General features: G+C 41.9%; 1 pseudogene; it reads left to right on the top strand.

Annotated features, from left to right (window-relative positions):
• Positions 1-12099: 12099 nt before the first annotated feature.
• Positions 12100-13041, top strand: LOC128846081 (olfactory receptor 5V1-like; annotated as a pseudogene).
• Positions 13042-16811: the final 3770 nt, after the last annotated feature.

The raw sequence follows: 16811 nt of genomic DNA, 5'->3' as shown, positions 1-16811 counted from the left end.
CCATGAGCCCTTCATTCTCCCCTGTCCCCATACCATTTTCTCTTATTGTCCTCAAATGCCGGAGGATCTATATCCATCCGTATTACCTTCTTATGCCTCAGGCCAAGAGCACTGTATTACCTCTTTCTTCCCCCTCTCCGAATACCATGGTTACACATTCTTCCCCCCATTTCAGGGGCTCTCTGTGGCCCCATTTCCTCCTTCCCTCATACCAGGGTTCCCGATCCCGCCCCCACACACATATACACATGATGATTCAGCAAGTTAAAGAAGTATGGGCTGGATGAATGGACTATAAGGTGGATAGAAAGCTGGCTAGATTGTCGGGCTCAACGGGTAGTGATCAATGGCTCCATGTCTAGTTGGCAGCCGGTTTCAAGTGGAGGGCCCCAAGGGTCGGTCCTGGGGCTGGTTTTGTTCAATATCTTCATTAATGATCTGGAGGATGGCGTGGACTGCACTCTCAGCAAGTTTGCAGATGATACTAAACTGGGAGGAGTGGTAAATAAGCTGGAGGGTAGGGATAGGATACAGAGGGACCTAGACAAATTAGAGGATTGGGCCAAAAGAAACCTGATGAGGTTCAACAAGGACAAGTGCAGAGTCCTGCACTTAGGATGGAAGAATCCCATTCACTCTTACAGACTAGGGCCCGAGTGGCTAGGCAGCAGTTCTGCAGAAAAGAACCTAGGGGTTACAGTGGACGAGAAGCTGGATACGAGTCAACAGTGTGCCCTTGTTGGCAATGCTAGGCCTCACTTTGCTTTACAAGTTAGCAGTAGGTGCACCTAGCCCCTGAGCCCCTCCGAAGCATTTCCCTGTAGTGTCCAGAGCCTTATCCACTGAACACTCACAGAAATACCTGGCCTACTGTCCCCAAGGCAACAGTATACACACCAGTTTGAATGATGCAACTCAGGATCAGCACTTAACTCAATATCACATCACTGAGACATATTTATAGAATATATTCATAGAATCATAGCAGATTAGGGTTGGAAGAGACCTCAGAAGTTTATCTGGTCCAACCCCCTGCTCAAAGCAGGACCAACCCCAACTAAATCATCCCAGGCCGTGTTTTGTCAAGCCGGGCCTTAAAAGCCTCCCTGGACCACTACCCTCCTAGTGAAATAGTTTTTCCTAATATCCAACCTAGACCTCCCACACTGCAACTTGAGACAATTGCTCCTTTTTCTGAAATCTACCACCACTGAAAACAGCCAAGCTCCATCCTCTTTGGAACCCCCCTTCAGGTAGTTGAAGGATGCTATCAAATCCCCCCTCACTCTTCTCTTCTGCAGTTAAATAAGCCCAGTTCCCTCAGCCTCTCCTCATAAGTCATGTGCCCCAGTCCCCTAATCATTTTTGGTGCCGTCTGCTGGACTCTCTCCAATTCGTCCACATCCTTTCTGTAGTGGGGGGCCCAAAACTGGATGCAATACTCCAGACGTGGCCTCACCAGTGCTGAATACAGGGGGATAATTACGTCCCTTGATCTGGCAGTGCTCCTCCAGTAACTCCTCACTTAAAGTCATCCCAGTTAATGTTGTTTCATTGTTACGTTGCTGATCAATTAGGGAACATGCTCATTTAAAGTTGTGCAATGCTCCCTTCTAACGTCATTTAGCAGCCGCCTGCTTTGTCCACTGATTGCAGGAAGAGCAGCCCATTGCTGCTAGCTGGTGGTGGCTTGTAACCAGGGTGGACTGGCAGCCCCCCTATCAGCTCCCCCTATCAGCTCCCTGCTCCTCTAAGTTCCCTGTGCTGCAGCCACCCAGCAGGGTATCAATTCCTGGCAGTTCAGCTGTCCCTCCCCCCACTGCCATGTGCTGCTCCTGCCCTCTGCCTTGGAGCTGCTCCCAGAGACTCCTGCTTGCTGTGCAGGGGGGAAAAGGAGGGGCTAATGTCAGGGTGTCCCCCTCCCCCTACTTCTGCACCCCGCTTACCCCTTCTCCATATAGAGCAGTGAGGGGACACAGCTGGAGAGAGACAGAGAGAGCTTGGGGCAGCAGCTATAAAGGGAAGGGTAATAGCTGTCCTGTGTACGGTACTATAAATCCCTCCTGGCCAGAGACTCCAAAATCCTTTTCCCTGTAAAGGGTTAAGAAGCTCAGGTAACCTGGCTGGCATCTGACCTAAAGGACCAATAAGGGGACAAGATACTTTCAAATCTTGGGGGGGGAAGGCTTTTGTTTGTGTTCTTTGTTTGGGAGTGTGTTCATTCTCGGGGACTGAGAGGGACCAGACATCAATCCAGGTTCTCCACATCTTTCTAAGCAAGTCTCTCCTATTTCAAACTTGTAAGTAAATAGCCAGGCAAGGCGTGTTAGTTTTCCTTTGTTTTCTCAACTTGTAAATGTACCTTTTACTAGAGTGTTTCTCTTTGTTTGCTGTACTTTGAACCTGAGACTAGAGGGGAGTCCTCTGAGCTCTTTAAGTTTGATTACCCTGTAAGGTTGATTTCCATACTGATTTTACAGAGATGATTTTTACCTTTTTCTTTAATTAAAAACCTTCTTTTTAAGAACCTGATTGATTTTTTCCTTGTTTTAGATCCAAAGGGGTTTTGGATCTTGATTCACCAGGAGTTGGTGGGAGGAAGGAGGGGAATGGTTAATTTCCCCTTGTTTTAAATCCAAGGGGTTGGATTTGTTTTCACCAGGGATTTGGTGAAGGTTTTTCAAGGTTTCCCAGGGAGGGAATCCATTGAAAATGGTGGCAGCCGAACCAGAGCTAAGCTGGTAATTAAGCTTAGAAGTTTTTATGCAGGCCCCTACATTTGTACCCTAAAGTTCAAAGTGGGGATCTCAGTCCTGACATGGTGAATAGCGGTGGGATCATTTTAAACCCAAAAGCCAGTGAGATTTTTTTTTCCTTCTAGCTGCTTGGAAAGCAGAGCTGGAAGTAGATAGATGCATATCTTATCTCTCCTTGCCTGAAGGCAGAGGTGTTAAGTTTTTTTTACAGGTCCTTTGTTAAGAGAAGGGTTCAATTAGCAAATGACTGGTAAAAGGTATTTACAAGCTGAATTGTTTTTTTTTCTTTTTACATCCTCGGGAGTAGCTAGTTAGAAAGTTACTGTTAACTCTGCAGCAGCCAGAGCTGAGAGCTTCCCAGTTTGTCAACTGCAAAGGGGGTGACCCAGCACAAGAAAACAGGAAAATGACTACCAAAGAAGAAAAAGCCAAAGAGGAGGCCCACAAGAGAGAGATAGAGCTGAGAGACAGAGAGGAGAAAGCCAAAGAGGGGGCCCACAAGAGAGAGATGGAGCTAAAAGAAAGAGAAGAAAAAGCCAAAAAGGAGGCCCATGAAAGAGAGATGGAGCTGGAAAAAGCCAAAGAGGAGGCTCACAAGAGAACTATGGAGCTAAAAGAGAAAGAGATGGAGGAGAGAGAAAAAGAAAGGAAGCATGAACTGGAAGTAGCAAAAGCTAAGCAGGATGCACCAGCTTCTTGTGCACTGTAATCTCCAGGCCCTTTTCTGCAGAACTGCCACTTATCCAGTCAATCCACAACCTGTCGCAGTGCATGGGATTCTTACCCATTGAAAACAAGGATATCTTTATTACCAAAGATTCAAGAGATAATAGGTCACTAAAATGGGGGAAAAAATTACATATGAAAGAAAATCATAACATGCATTCTGGGGACTAAACTTAATGGGCTAACCTTGCATCTAAAAAAGTTTATCCCACTCAAAACACCCTTTGCAGTGGTTCAACCAAGCTTGGTTGTGATCCCATTTTCCTGAAAGTAAACATATTGCCTGCTTGCTTCCTAGGTGCAAGAAAAAGGGGGTTTCCCTTCCATCTTCTCCTCAGATCCCTAAAGATCATTGTTTGTACTCATAGGCAGTGTCACCCCCTTTACTTGTTTTCCCTGTGGCCTCTTCCCTGTTGGCTTCACATCTCTCTGTTGACTTTGTTTGTAGATGTGCAGTCATTGCATTCTCGTACAATGCTTAATTTACACGCTGAGAAAGGCAGGTGAATAAACGTCTTTTGTCTGACAGAAAACCTGTTTGTCAATGCAACATTGAGACAGACCTCAAAAATGTATTTTCAGTGTCTCTATACACTACTCCTTACAGGGTATCCACAATGATATTAATGACCTGTGTGACCCTGACTTTCATTTAAAACCTCACTTGACATTCCTTGGTGACCCAGAATATACATACCAGAGTCAGGAGATTCTAGTCATCCCCTTGCCAGGTGGCAATGATGGGTTCTTGGGTCACAGCCTCCTACGCTGGGGCCGCTGTGTGCCCCCCATTCATCCTTCACCCCCATGCTAGAGACTGCTGTGAAATCAATGGGTGCTAAGCATCTAGATGCTTTTGGATACACTACTAGATGCTTCAGTTTCTTTACAGATCTGGTCCTTTGGCACTTAAGTCCCAGAGGTCGGCACTAGTGCGACCCACACACCCCATGCTCTGCTGCAACCAAACTCTGTAGATGCCTCAATTTGCTTGGTGCCACCATTTCCCTCATTGCCTATGTTTTAGGCCTCAGGGCCCCACAGGCTCAGTGTGATTCTCAAACAAGGTGAAGATAGGTGGGAGGGAGAGCTGATGTTACCCTTTAGTCCAGGGCTCAGGGGACTCACCGGGGATGCAGAAGATCCCGGTTCATTTCCCCATCTGCCTGGCAAAGTATTTGAACAGGGGTTTCCCATGTCCAGGACCAACCCTCTGGGCTGTAGAGAGTCATTCACAGGCTCTCCCTGGGCCCATGGAAATTTAATCATTTGTACACAGTGGAACAGCTTCAACAGGAGAGTGAACGGAACCCACCACAGGATATCCCCAAGAGCAGTGACTGGGGACCTCACAGAGTTATGAGACACCCCTGTGCAGAGCTGTTCCCATCAGGAAGGGGGGAGCTTGAACCAGGATCCCCCATATCCTGGGTGAGTATGCTAGCTACTAGGCTAGAGGTCAAAGGAGAAATGTCTGCCTGCTCTCCTAGGGGGTATTCTGTGTGAAGCCAGGCAGGCTCTGAGCACAGCTACTGCATTGGACCCACAGATGAAACAGGCAGGGCAATCACTATCTTCAGCTGGCTGGAGGACCACCCCAGCTTAGGTATAAGAAGGGCACCAGGGTGCCTCCCTGAGGCAGCAGGGCACATGTCCGGAGGCAAAAACACAGGCATCTAGGTAACCTGAACAGCAAACAATTAGGTGCTGAGTGAGTTTAGGTGCCTGCAGGATTACATGGCAGTTTAGCAGGGTTTTGTGGATCACAGTGGTGCCTAAATCTGGGCTTTAAAGACATAAGTCCCTTTGTGGAAGGGGGGTCAGGTGTTACTCCATGTGAGGTAGTCTGGCAGAATCTGCCCTTAGTCTTATAAGCTGACTCCCCCTTAAAAGGTGTAATTCACCCATACATGGCCCCCTACACCAGCTCTGTCCTTCTTAAGCCCTTAACACAGAACTTAGCTGGAGCTTAGTTTGTCCAAATAGTCGTCCCCATAGTCTTGCTACTGTGGGGCAAGTTGTTCTTAGAGAGCCAAGGGCCACATTCTGGGCACACACCAGATCCCCCCTTAATGGAGCCTTAGCCAAACCCTACCAACTTTCACACAATCACTTTCCTTCTGGCCTCGGCCAGCCAGGAGCAGGACAGCCTGGACTCAAATCTGAAAAGAAATTCTCTCCACACTTCCAACGCATCAGTGAGTGACACAGGCTGGAGCCCAAACAGTGGACAGCAAGGAAGTTAGTGCCATGCTGGGTGCACCCTATGAGTCACTGTCCTGTCTCCAGCAGGGGCCAGCAGCTGAGGAAGGTGTAAGTGCACCTGCAATGGGACATTATGTAATGATCAGTCCCCCACATATGTGAGTTGGTTTAAGCCTTGACACATGGTGGTTTTAAGAAGTCAGTCTGGATCTAGATGATTTTTGTTACAAGGTAACAAGAACATTATTCATGGTAGCAACTGGAATGTACCACAGCAAGACCCCACAGAAGGGTGATCTACAGGTTCAGGTTCTGGCTTATGACTTAGGAGACTTGAGCTCAAATCCCTGCTCTGCTGCAGACTTCCTATGTGACTTAGAGCAAGTCATTTAGCCTCTGTGTTCCTCAGTTCTCCATCTGTAATTTGGGATGATAGTACTGCCCTACCTCACAGTGGTGTGCTGTGGATAACTATATTAACGATAGTGAGGTGCTCTGATTCTATGATGAGAGGGAGGGGGGCAGATAGTGTCTATGCTAGACAGAAAGAAGCCAAATCTAACAATCACTGTCCACTCCCCAGAACAGATTCACTGTCATAATATATACTATTCAATTGAAATAACGGGTCAGTTATTCATCTGGTATAACCAGTGCAGTGTCATTGACTTCACTGGGGCTGCAGTGATTTACATTATCTGAGCATCTATAGATGAATCAATAAACAAAATAGGTCAAAGCATATAGATCTTTCTAAATCTGCAATATTATGCATTATAAATTATTCATTCATTACTGATCCAGCACACTGTTAGCGTGTTAAACAGGTGATACATGTCCCAGAGGTAACCAGAACATATTTAGACTCCTCAGAAATAATTAACTCTTGGTCTTAGTGTCGGAGAATAAAAGATATTTCTTTGCAACAGGGGAGGGGCAGTGATGTAAACTATATATTATGATTTTATCAGTTAGATCCATTCTCATTTAGTAACTGACTTTCAGGGTAAGGAATACCTGATGTTTTTACTTACTGTATTGGTGAGACAGGGAGAAAGAGAGGGAGGGAGGAAGTGAAAGTGAGATATTACAGAGAGAGAGAGAGAGAGAAAGAGAGGTTTGTATAAGAATAGATAGATAGATAGATAGATAGATAGAACAAATTTGTATAACACAAGCTCTAATTTACACAAGATCAAAGACTAGCAAGCCTAAAATATAAACAAGGTGTCTTGTACAATCACACAGCAATGTAAAGATTATTATACATGGGTAGCACAGCCAAGAAAGAACAAACTATGCTGCCTTTCCACTTACTTCATCAACTTTCTGATCATGTCCTAAGTTAGGTGGCCAGGCTGCATGTGTATTTGATTCACCGCGGCATAGACAAGGTAATCAAAACACAAAAGACTGGTTGATTTTATCACACTCTAGCCTTTGTTTCGACTAACCTCCATGTTTTGCAGTATGGAACTGTGATACCAAGTCTAGCAAAAGTGAAGAGACATCACAAAGAGAAGATCGATTCTTTTGGTGAGTAGACATTTTCAGAACCAAGTAATTTGGTAAATAAATTGGATGGGTTCCTCTGATGGTGTGTATCTGTGCTGTTTCCTTGAACTGAGGATCTGAATAATTGGTTCTTCCTTGTCTTGAACCACATGTCATGTGTCAGAATATATACTTGGGCATAACTCAGTACAAGTGGGTGGAAAATGTTAATGTTCCAGTGTGGTTGTGTCTTACATACATTTTATATAGGCTCAGATCACAAGATGCAAGGCAGTGTAGAATCAGGCCCATTTGTTTGTAGAGAAGAAGCTAGAATGAGGCTGGTTTGTCTGAACCATGGCAGATCCTTATTCTGTTTTGGACAATGGGAGTTCTGCTGTTGATGTCAATAGCACCATATAGATCTTGCTCCTAGAAAATCTGTATTCTAGGACAACTGAAAAGCAAGACAGAGTTACCAAATTGCCACCATCAGCATGAGTGATAATAGTTAGATCTGGCCAAAAAATGTCATTTGTTTTGCATAGGAAATTTTGCAAAACATTTTTTCTAAAGATTTGTTTGTTTTGTTTTCTGTTTTATTTATTTTTATTATTTGTAATGGAAAAAACCCACCCCCTGAAAAATGTTTGGTTTTAGAAATCTGAAAACTAAATAGTTTAACCAAAAAAAGCAACATTGTAATGTTTTTTTATATTGTATTTTAAAACCTGGAAAAAAATATCAGTTTAGGGTTTTTGAAACTATTTATTTATTTTGAGGACTGTTGGATTTCTATTGAACAAAAGGAAAATTTTGAATCCAAAAAATTCCCCCCCCCCCCAAATTAAATCAATACACCGTCACTCTAAATGAATAGCCTGATTGTCAGAGATGAGCAACGTCATGAGCTCCCATTGACATCTGTTTGAATCTGGGAGGGCTTAGCATCTCTGAAGTTCAGGCCAATTACTGTGATACCTAGCTATGGCTTCCAGTGGCTAAGTGTAGCCACCTGAGTTGAAATGTTCTAGCCAACATTTTAAAATTGCTAACAATGTAGCATAATGGATAGAAAACTGCATGGGGCTGCAGGAAACATATGTTTTAGCCCTGGTACTGCTGGGTGGCTTTGGGAAAGATTTTAAAAGCATTTATGTGCCTAAATGCCTTCAAAAATCCAGCCCTACATCTCTCTGTGTCCTAGCTTCCTCATTTGTAAAATGGGGGTGAGGATACTGACATCTTTTTCAAAGTGCTTTGAGATCTATTAATGACAAATGCTATATAAGTCAACCTGTGGAACTCTTTGCCAGAGAATGTTGTGAAGGAAAAGACTATAACAGGGTTAAAAAAAGAACTAGATAAATTCTTGGAGGATAGATTCAATATTAGCCAGAATGGGCAGGGATGTTGTCCCAAGCCTGTTTGCCAGAAGTTGGGAATGGGCGACAGGGGATGGATTACGTGATGATTAGACTAGTCTACAATTTTTGAGAAGTCATCTGCTTCAGAGATAAAATGTGCTATTTATTATGTATTTTGATGTGCTGAATTCAAATATGACAATTAAAACAACTGATTGGCTACTGTTTCTAAGATATTTAAGTTTTTACATTTTATGTCTATGTATATAGTGTAGATAGTAGAGTTTTAATCATAAATTGTAAACCTAGGTCTTTTCATGTGTTTATGGTTGCTTTACATGATAATATTTCATCTGTCCTGTTTATGTAACACTTTAAAAATCAGCAAAAGGGTTATATAAATAAAATTTATTATGAAACAAAAGACAAAAACTATTATGTACATAGTTTAGTCCTATTCAGTGTCTACCTGGCGCTTCTTGGCTTGTCTCTTGTATTCATTAAATGGAGCATCTCTTGTCACTGTCCAGCAATAGTCTGCAAGCATTGATGGGTTCGATTTGCCCTGATTTCATTTCTCCCTTGTTGCAATGTCCTGGTGAAATCGCTCGCCGTGCTTGTCGCTCACTGCTCCGCAGTTCGGTGGAAAAAAATCTAGATGAGAGTGCAAAAAAAGTATCTTTAGTAACATGTTGCAACCAAGGCTTTTGTATGCCTTGAGGAGGTTTTCCACCAACAACCTGTAGTTCTCTGCCTTGTTGTTTCTGAGAAAATTTATTGCCACTAACTGGAAGGCTTTCCATGCCGTCTTTTCCTTGCCATGCAATGCATGGTCAAATGCATCATCTTGAAGAAGTTCACGAATCTGAGGACCAACAAAGACACCTTCCCTTATCTTAGCTTCACTTAACCTTGGAAATTTTCCATGGAGGTACTTGAAAGCTGCTTGTGTTTTGTCAATGGCCTTGACAAAGTTCTTCATCAGACCCAGCTTGATGTGTAAGGGTGGTAACAAAATCTTCCTGGATTCAACAAGTGGTGGATGCTGAACACTTTTCCTCCCAGGCTCCAATGACTGTCGGAGTGGCCAATCTTTCTTGATGTAGTGGGAATCTCTTGCACGACTATCCCATTCACAGAGAAAACAGCAGTACTTTGTGTATCCAGTCTGCAGACCGAGCAAGAGAGCAACAACCTTCAAATCGCCACAAAGCTGCCACTGATGTTGGTCATAGTTTATGCACCTCAAAAGTTGTTTCATGTTGTCATAGGTTTCCTTCATATGGACTGCATGACCAACTGGAATTGATGGCAAATTGCCATGATGCAGTAAAACAGCTTTAAGACTCGTCTTCGATGAATCAGTGAACAGTCTCCACTCATCTGGATCGTGGCTGTAAAGCAGTGTTATCAGTTTTGTTCATTATTTCTTGGACACGAGGCATTAGCCACTGTCAGAAGACAGGTTTCAGAGTAGCAGCCGTGTTAGTCAGTATCCGCAAAAAGAACAGGAATACTTGTGGCACCTTAGAGACTAACAAATTTATTTGAGCATAAGCTTTCATGGGCTACATCCCACTTCTTCGGATGCATAGAATGGAACATATACTGAGGAGATATATATACACACACATACAGAGAGCATGAACAGGTGGGAGTTGTCTTACTAACTCTGAGAGGCCCATTTAGTAAGAGAAAAAAAAAGCTTTTGAAGTGATAATCAAGATAGTCCAGTAGAGACAGGTTGATAAGAAGTGTGAGAGTACTTACATGGGGAGATAGAGTCAATGTTTATAATGGCTCAGCCATTCCCAGTCTTTATTGAAACCTAAATTGATTGTTTCTAATTTGCATATCAATTCGAGTTCAGCAGTTTCTCGTTGGAGTCTGTTTTTGAAGCTTTTCTGTTGTAAAATAGCAAGACAGGATACTGGGCTAAATGGACCTTTGGTCTGATCCAATATGGCTGTTCTTATGTTCTTTTAAGAACTAGGTATTAATGTTCTATTTGTGCAATGTCATCCGTAGTGACTTAAGACTATTCAAAAGGCAATAACACTGTTCTGAACAGCTTACTGTCCATTCTTTCAAGTTGAAAGACAGAATAATCAGTTGGGAATCATGGGGAAAACAATGGGCGTAACAGGAAGAAGACATTTTTGCTTTTGTTCATAATGTTTGTGTGTGTGTTGAGTCTTTCATGAGCAATCAGTTAAACAGAAATAGAGTGTTGAGGGGCATTGGTCACAGAAGAAAAGATTTTAGCCCACATCCTGAATCAGGTCTGGGAATGGAACCTGTGCAGAACCCCACTTACTTCGCTGGGGTTCAGCATGGGGTCTATGCATGCAGTTCCAGCACCATGACCTGGGCTTTGAAGTGTTGTTCTATTTTGAGGTGTGTTGTAAGAATGACACTATTGTTTCAATCCCCTCCTTCAGTAGAATCCAGAGTAACATCTGTTGAGGTTACAGCCAAAAAATGGGTTTGAGAGCCAATAAAACGAAGAGAGTTTGAGGCAGATTCTGTTCTTTCTTGTGCATCATCAACCAACTTGCCTAGTAAATTGTTTTAAGATCTTCATAAAAATCAGTGGTTTTGTATAGATTTGACTGAGGGCAGCAGTGCAAACAATGGGGTCAAATAGGTGTCAGAATTTGGCCCGCTGAACCTATATAGCTGATGGGCAGATTTGGGTGCCTCAGGCTGAAGACACCTTAATGAGGTCTGTTTTTATACAGTGAGTGCTCAGCAATTTCAGAAAATAAACCCCCTTTAAGGGTCAACCATCCAAAAAATGAGAAAATCAAATGCACCATCCACTTTGGCAAATCTTGGCCTGTAACATTATACTAGATGGAGAGAACACATCTTGATTTCCACATCCCATATTTAACATCGGAGCTGGAAACTAGTGAAAAACATCTTTGATTTGCAAACCTGTCACAAATAAGTCATAATTCACCACTGATGTGATCCATTTTTTTACTGAGATAATACTACTGAAGTCATTGTACTTATGCTGGCATAAAGATGGAGCAATGCATGGGTGAATCACACCTATCTATGGAAATCATTGACAGACAGACATTTGTTATGCTATTCTTATGAAGTTATCTGACCAAATACAACCACCCTAATCAGAAGGTTATTTGCAAATTGTCTTCTAATATTTCCTTAATTTTATCAGTTTCAACACAGTTATGGAATGGATGATATAAGATCTGGTTTAGAAAATGGGTTGTGCAGGAGGTGTCCACAAGAGGATCTTGGTTTTATGGGTCACTGTATGAAAAATACCTCGGAGAAGGTGTTGATGCCTTTGTAATTAAAGAAAATACTAATGTAAACCCTAATGTAATAGTACAAATCCTATTTTCAATTCACTTGGAGTGTGGAATTAGAATTTGGACATCTAAAGCCACTTGGTGCCTTTGAAAATCTCACTTGAATTTTCTTTCTCTCATGGAATTTTCAAATATTGTTATTATATTATATTATATCATATTATACTATTTCATTTATTTTTTTCTCTTTTTACAGGTCACTATATGTGAATGGAAATCCAAACCAATGTGACTGAGTTTATTCTCATGGGATTTTCTCATGACCCACACCTCCAAATTTTCCTCTTCTTGGTATTTTTAGTTATTTACCTAATCACCCTAGTGGGGAACATGGCGATTATGCTAGTAATAAGGGTAGATCCTCACCTCCACACTCCCATGTACTTCTTCCTGTCTCATTTGTCCTTTGTCGATATCTGCTATTCCTCAGTGGTTGTCCCTAAGATGTTGGTGAATTTCCTAACAAAGCACAAAACCATTTATATCAATGGTTGTCTTGCCCAGATGTTCTTCATTCTGCTCTTAGCTGTTACTGAAATTTTCATACTCTCAGCAATGGCTTATGACCGATACGCTGCCATATGTCACCCATTGCATTATGCAGTGACCATGAACAAACGAGTCTGCAGCCAGTTGGTGGGCTGTTCATGGACAATGGGGCTCTTGTATTCACTGGTCAACACTGTCCTTGTGTTAAAGTTACACTTTTGTGGGCCCAATGAAATCAGGCATTTCAGCTGTGAGCTCCCTCCACTATTACAGCTATCTTGTACTGGGACCTTCACCAACAAAATAGCTCTTCTTTCTTCTGCTGTGATATTTGGTTTCAGCTCCTTCCTCCTCACCCTGGTCTCCTACATGTTCATCATCTCCACCATCCTGAGGATACGCTCTGTGGAGGGCCAACGTAAAGCCTTCTCCACCTGCAGCTCCCACCTTATCGTGGTGGGTTTATTGTACATGACGGCTATTTTCCAGTACATGAAACCCAGCTCAGTCACTTCACTTGTTTTAGATGAGCTGTTCTCTATCCAGTACAGCATCTTGACCCCCATGTTAAACCCCATCATCTACAGCCTGAAAAACAAAGAAGTGAAAACAGCCCTGAGGAAAATAATGGAAAAAAATACAGTTTGTCTTATTTAATGTTTGGCTCAAAATACCATCACCACCATCTTCCTTGTTTACCTCCTCAACCTATTTGACGGCATCTGCTGCTCCTTTCTTAGGTTTCCAGTTGTTTAGAACAGTGTCTGTATGATTGTACAGTACCCAACACAATAAGTTCCTGAACACTGGGAAGAAAACTCAGTAGGGTTGGTCAAAACATTTCATTCAATGTTTTTTTCAGTACATAATGGTCAATACTGGATCTTTTTTCAAATAGACAACATTGATATCTATTGAATATTTTTCTTTTTTTACATCATCAGTAGTTTTAGCCTCTCCATTTAGTAACAGGCCTGTACCATTGTTATGATTTCTTTTTTCCAGATCGTCTTGAAAATGTCCTTCTTATTTTCCTTAGCCCTGCCATTGATGGAATTTTCCCTGATGTCTTTAGCTTCCATTATCAATGTTTTACACTTCATAACTTCTAATATGTATTCATTACTATCTACTTCACCTTTTTTCCATTCGTTAGACTTTTGTTTTTATTTTAACTGCTACTTTAACTTCCCCCCTTCACCAGGATGGGCTCTTAACCAACATTTTCTTTTCTCAAAAATGTGGAATGGTGGCTTTGGGGCCACCTAGTAAACCTTTTTTAAAACAACTCCTAGTTATAAATAAGTATTTTTCTGTCTGAATTTTTCATCCTAATAAATTTTGCTCTGTTTAATTAGCCCTTTTAAAGCACCAGAGGTGTGTCTGTAAATATAAATATATTATTGGTTGGGACCATCCTCTGTTTGCCCATAAGAAATGTAGTCAGGTAATTTTCAGTGGTCTGCAGGTAAGCACCAACTTCAGGACATTTATGCAGGAAGCATGCACATTTTTGTTTCTTTGTTCATTAAGTTTATGAAATCCCGAGATGAGATTTTAGGGATGGTAATGGGGACTGGAGGATAGCTAATGTGACACCAATTTTTAAAAATGTCTCTAGAGGTGATCCCGGCAATTACAGGCTGGTAAGCCTGACTTCAGTACTGGGCAAACTGGTTGAAACTATAGTAAAGAACAAAATTGTCAGACACATAGGTTGAACACTATTTGTTAGGGAAAAGTCATCATGGTTTTTGTAAAGGGAAATCATATCTCACCAAACTAGCAAAATTCTTTGAGGCGGTCATCAAGTATGTGGACCAAAGGGATCCAGTGAATATAGAGTACTTAGATTTTCAGAAAGCCTTTGACAAGGTCCCTCACTAAAGGCTTTTAAGGAAAGTAAGCTGTCACGGGTTAAGAAGGAAGGTTCTCTCATCAGTTGGTAACTGGTTAAAAGATAGGAAACAAAAGATAAGAATAAATGGTCAGTTTTCAGGATGGAGAGAGGTAAATAGTGGTGTCCCCAGGGGTCTGTAGTGGGACCAGTCCTATTCAACATATTCATAAATGATCTGGAAAAAGGGGTAAACAGTGGGGTGGAAAAAATTTGCAGATGATACAAAACTATTCAAGATAGTTAAGTCCAAAGCAGACTGAGAAGAGTTACAAAGAGACCTCACAAAATGTAGTGACTGGGCAACAAAATGGCAGATGAAATTCAATATTGAATAATGCAAAGTAATGCACATTGGAAAAAAAATAATCACTACTATATATACAAATTGATTAGATTTAAATTAGCTGTTACCACTCAAGAAAGAGATATTGGAGTCGTGGATAAGTTCTCTAAAAACTTCCAATCAATGTGCAGAAGCAATAAAAAAAAGCTAACAGAATGCCAGAAATTATTAGGAAAGGGAAAGGTAATAAGACAAAATATATCATATTGACTCTATATAAATACATGGTACGCCCACATCTTGAATAATGTGTGCAGATCTGGTTGCCCCATGTCAAAAGAGATATATTGGAATTGGAAAAGGTTAAAAAAAGAACTACGTAAGTTCATGGAGGATAGGTCCATCAATGACTATTGGCCTGGATGGGCAGAAATGGTGTCCCTAGTCTCTGTTTCCCAGAAGCTGGGAATGGGCAACAGGGGATAGATCACTTGATGATAGGTTTAAAACAAATAAAAGGAAATTCTTCTTCACACAGTGTACAGTCAACTTGGGGAACTCCTTACCTGAGGAGGTTGTGAAGGCTAGGACTTTAACAGTGTTTAAAAGAGAACTGGATAAATTCATGGAGGTTAAGTCCATTAATGGCTATTAGCCAGGATGGGTAAGGATTGGTGTCCCTAGCTTCTGTTTGTCAGAGGGTGGAGATGGATGGCAGGAGAGAGATCACTGGCAGGAGAGAGATCATTACCTGTTAGGTTCAATCCCTCTGGGGCACCTGGCATTGGCCACTGTTGGTAGACAGGATACTGGGCTAGATGGACCTTTTGTCTGACCTAGTATGGCTGTTCTTATGTTCTTATATTCTTATGAATAAATGGTCATTTTCACAGTGAAGAGAGGTAAATTGTGGAGTCTTCCAAGGATCTGCACTGGGATCATTGCTTTTCAACATATTCATGAATGATCTGGAAAAAAGGGGTAAACGGTGAGGTGGCCAAGTTTGCAGATGATACAAAATTATTCAAGATAGGTAAGCCCAAAGCAAACTGAGAAGCGTTTCGAAGGGATCTCACAAAACTGGATGGCTGGGCAACAAAATGACAGATGATTCATAGATTGATAGATACTAGGACTGGAAGGGACCTCGAGAGGTCATCGAGTCCAGTCCCCTGCCCTCATGGCAGGACCAAATACTGTCTAGACCATCCCTGATAGACATCTATCTAACCTACTCTTATATAACTCCAGAGATGGAGATTCCACAGGCTCCCTAGGCAATTTATTCCAGTGTTTAACCACCCTGACAGTTACGAACTTTTTCCTAATGTCCAACCTAAACCTCCCTTGCTGCAGTTTAAGCCCACTGCTTCTTGTTCTATCCTTAGAAGCTAAGGTGAACAAGTTTTCTCCCTCCTCGTTATAACACCCTTTTAGATAGCTGAAAACTGCTATCATGTCCCCTCTCAGTCTTCTCTTTTCCAAACTAAACAAACCCAGTTCTTTCAGCCTTCCTTCATAGGTCATGTTCTCAAGATCTTTAATCATTCTTGTTGCTCTTCTCTGGACCCTTTCCAATTTCATCACATCTTTCTTGAAATGCGGTGCCCAGAACTGGACACAATACTCCAGTTGAGGCCTAACCAGCACAGAGTAGAGCGGAAAAATAACTTCTCGTGTCTTGCTCACAACACACCTGTTAATACATCCCAGAATCATGGTTGCTTTTTTTGCAACAGCATCACACTGTTGACTCATATTTAGCTTGTGGTCCACTATAACCCCTAGATCCCTTTCTGCCGTACTCCTTCCTAGACAGTCTTTTCCCATTCTGTATGTGTGAAATTGATTTTTTCTTCCTAAGTGGAGCACTTTGCATTTGTCTTTGTTAAACTTCATCCTGTTTATCTCAGACCATTTCTCCAATTTGTCCAGATCATTTTGAATTATGACCCTATCCTCCAAAGCAGTTGCAATCCCTCCCAGTTTGGTATCATCTGCAAACTTAATAAGCGTACTTTCTATGCCAATATCTAAGTCGTTGATGAAGATATTGAACAGAGCCAGTCCCAAAACAGACCCTTGCAGAACCCCACTTGTTATACCTTTCCAGCAGGATTGGGAACCATTAATGAAATTCAGTGTTGATAAGTGTAAAGTAATGCACATTGGAAAACATAATCCCAACTATAAATACAAAATGATAGGGTCTAAATTACCTCTTACCACTCAAGAAAGAGATCT

Source organism: Malaclemys terrapin, chromosome 12 (genome assembly GCF_027887155.1).
Source record: "Malaclemys terrapin pileata isolate rMalTer1 chromosome 12, rMalTer1.hap1, whole genome shotgun sequence".
NCBI lineage: Eukaryota > Metazoa > Chordata > Testudines > Emydidae > Malaclemys > Malaclemys terrapin.
Note: the sequence above shows the minus strand (reverse complement) of the source record. Positions and strands in the feature narration are given on the sequence as shown.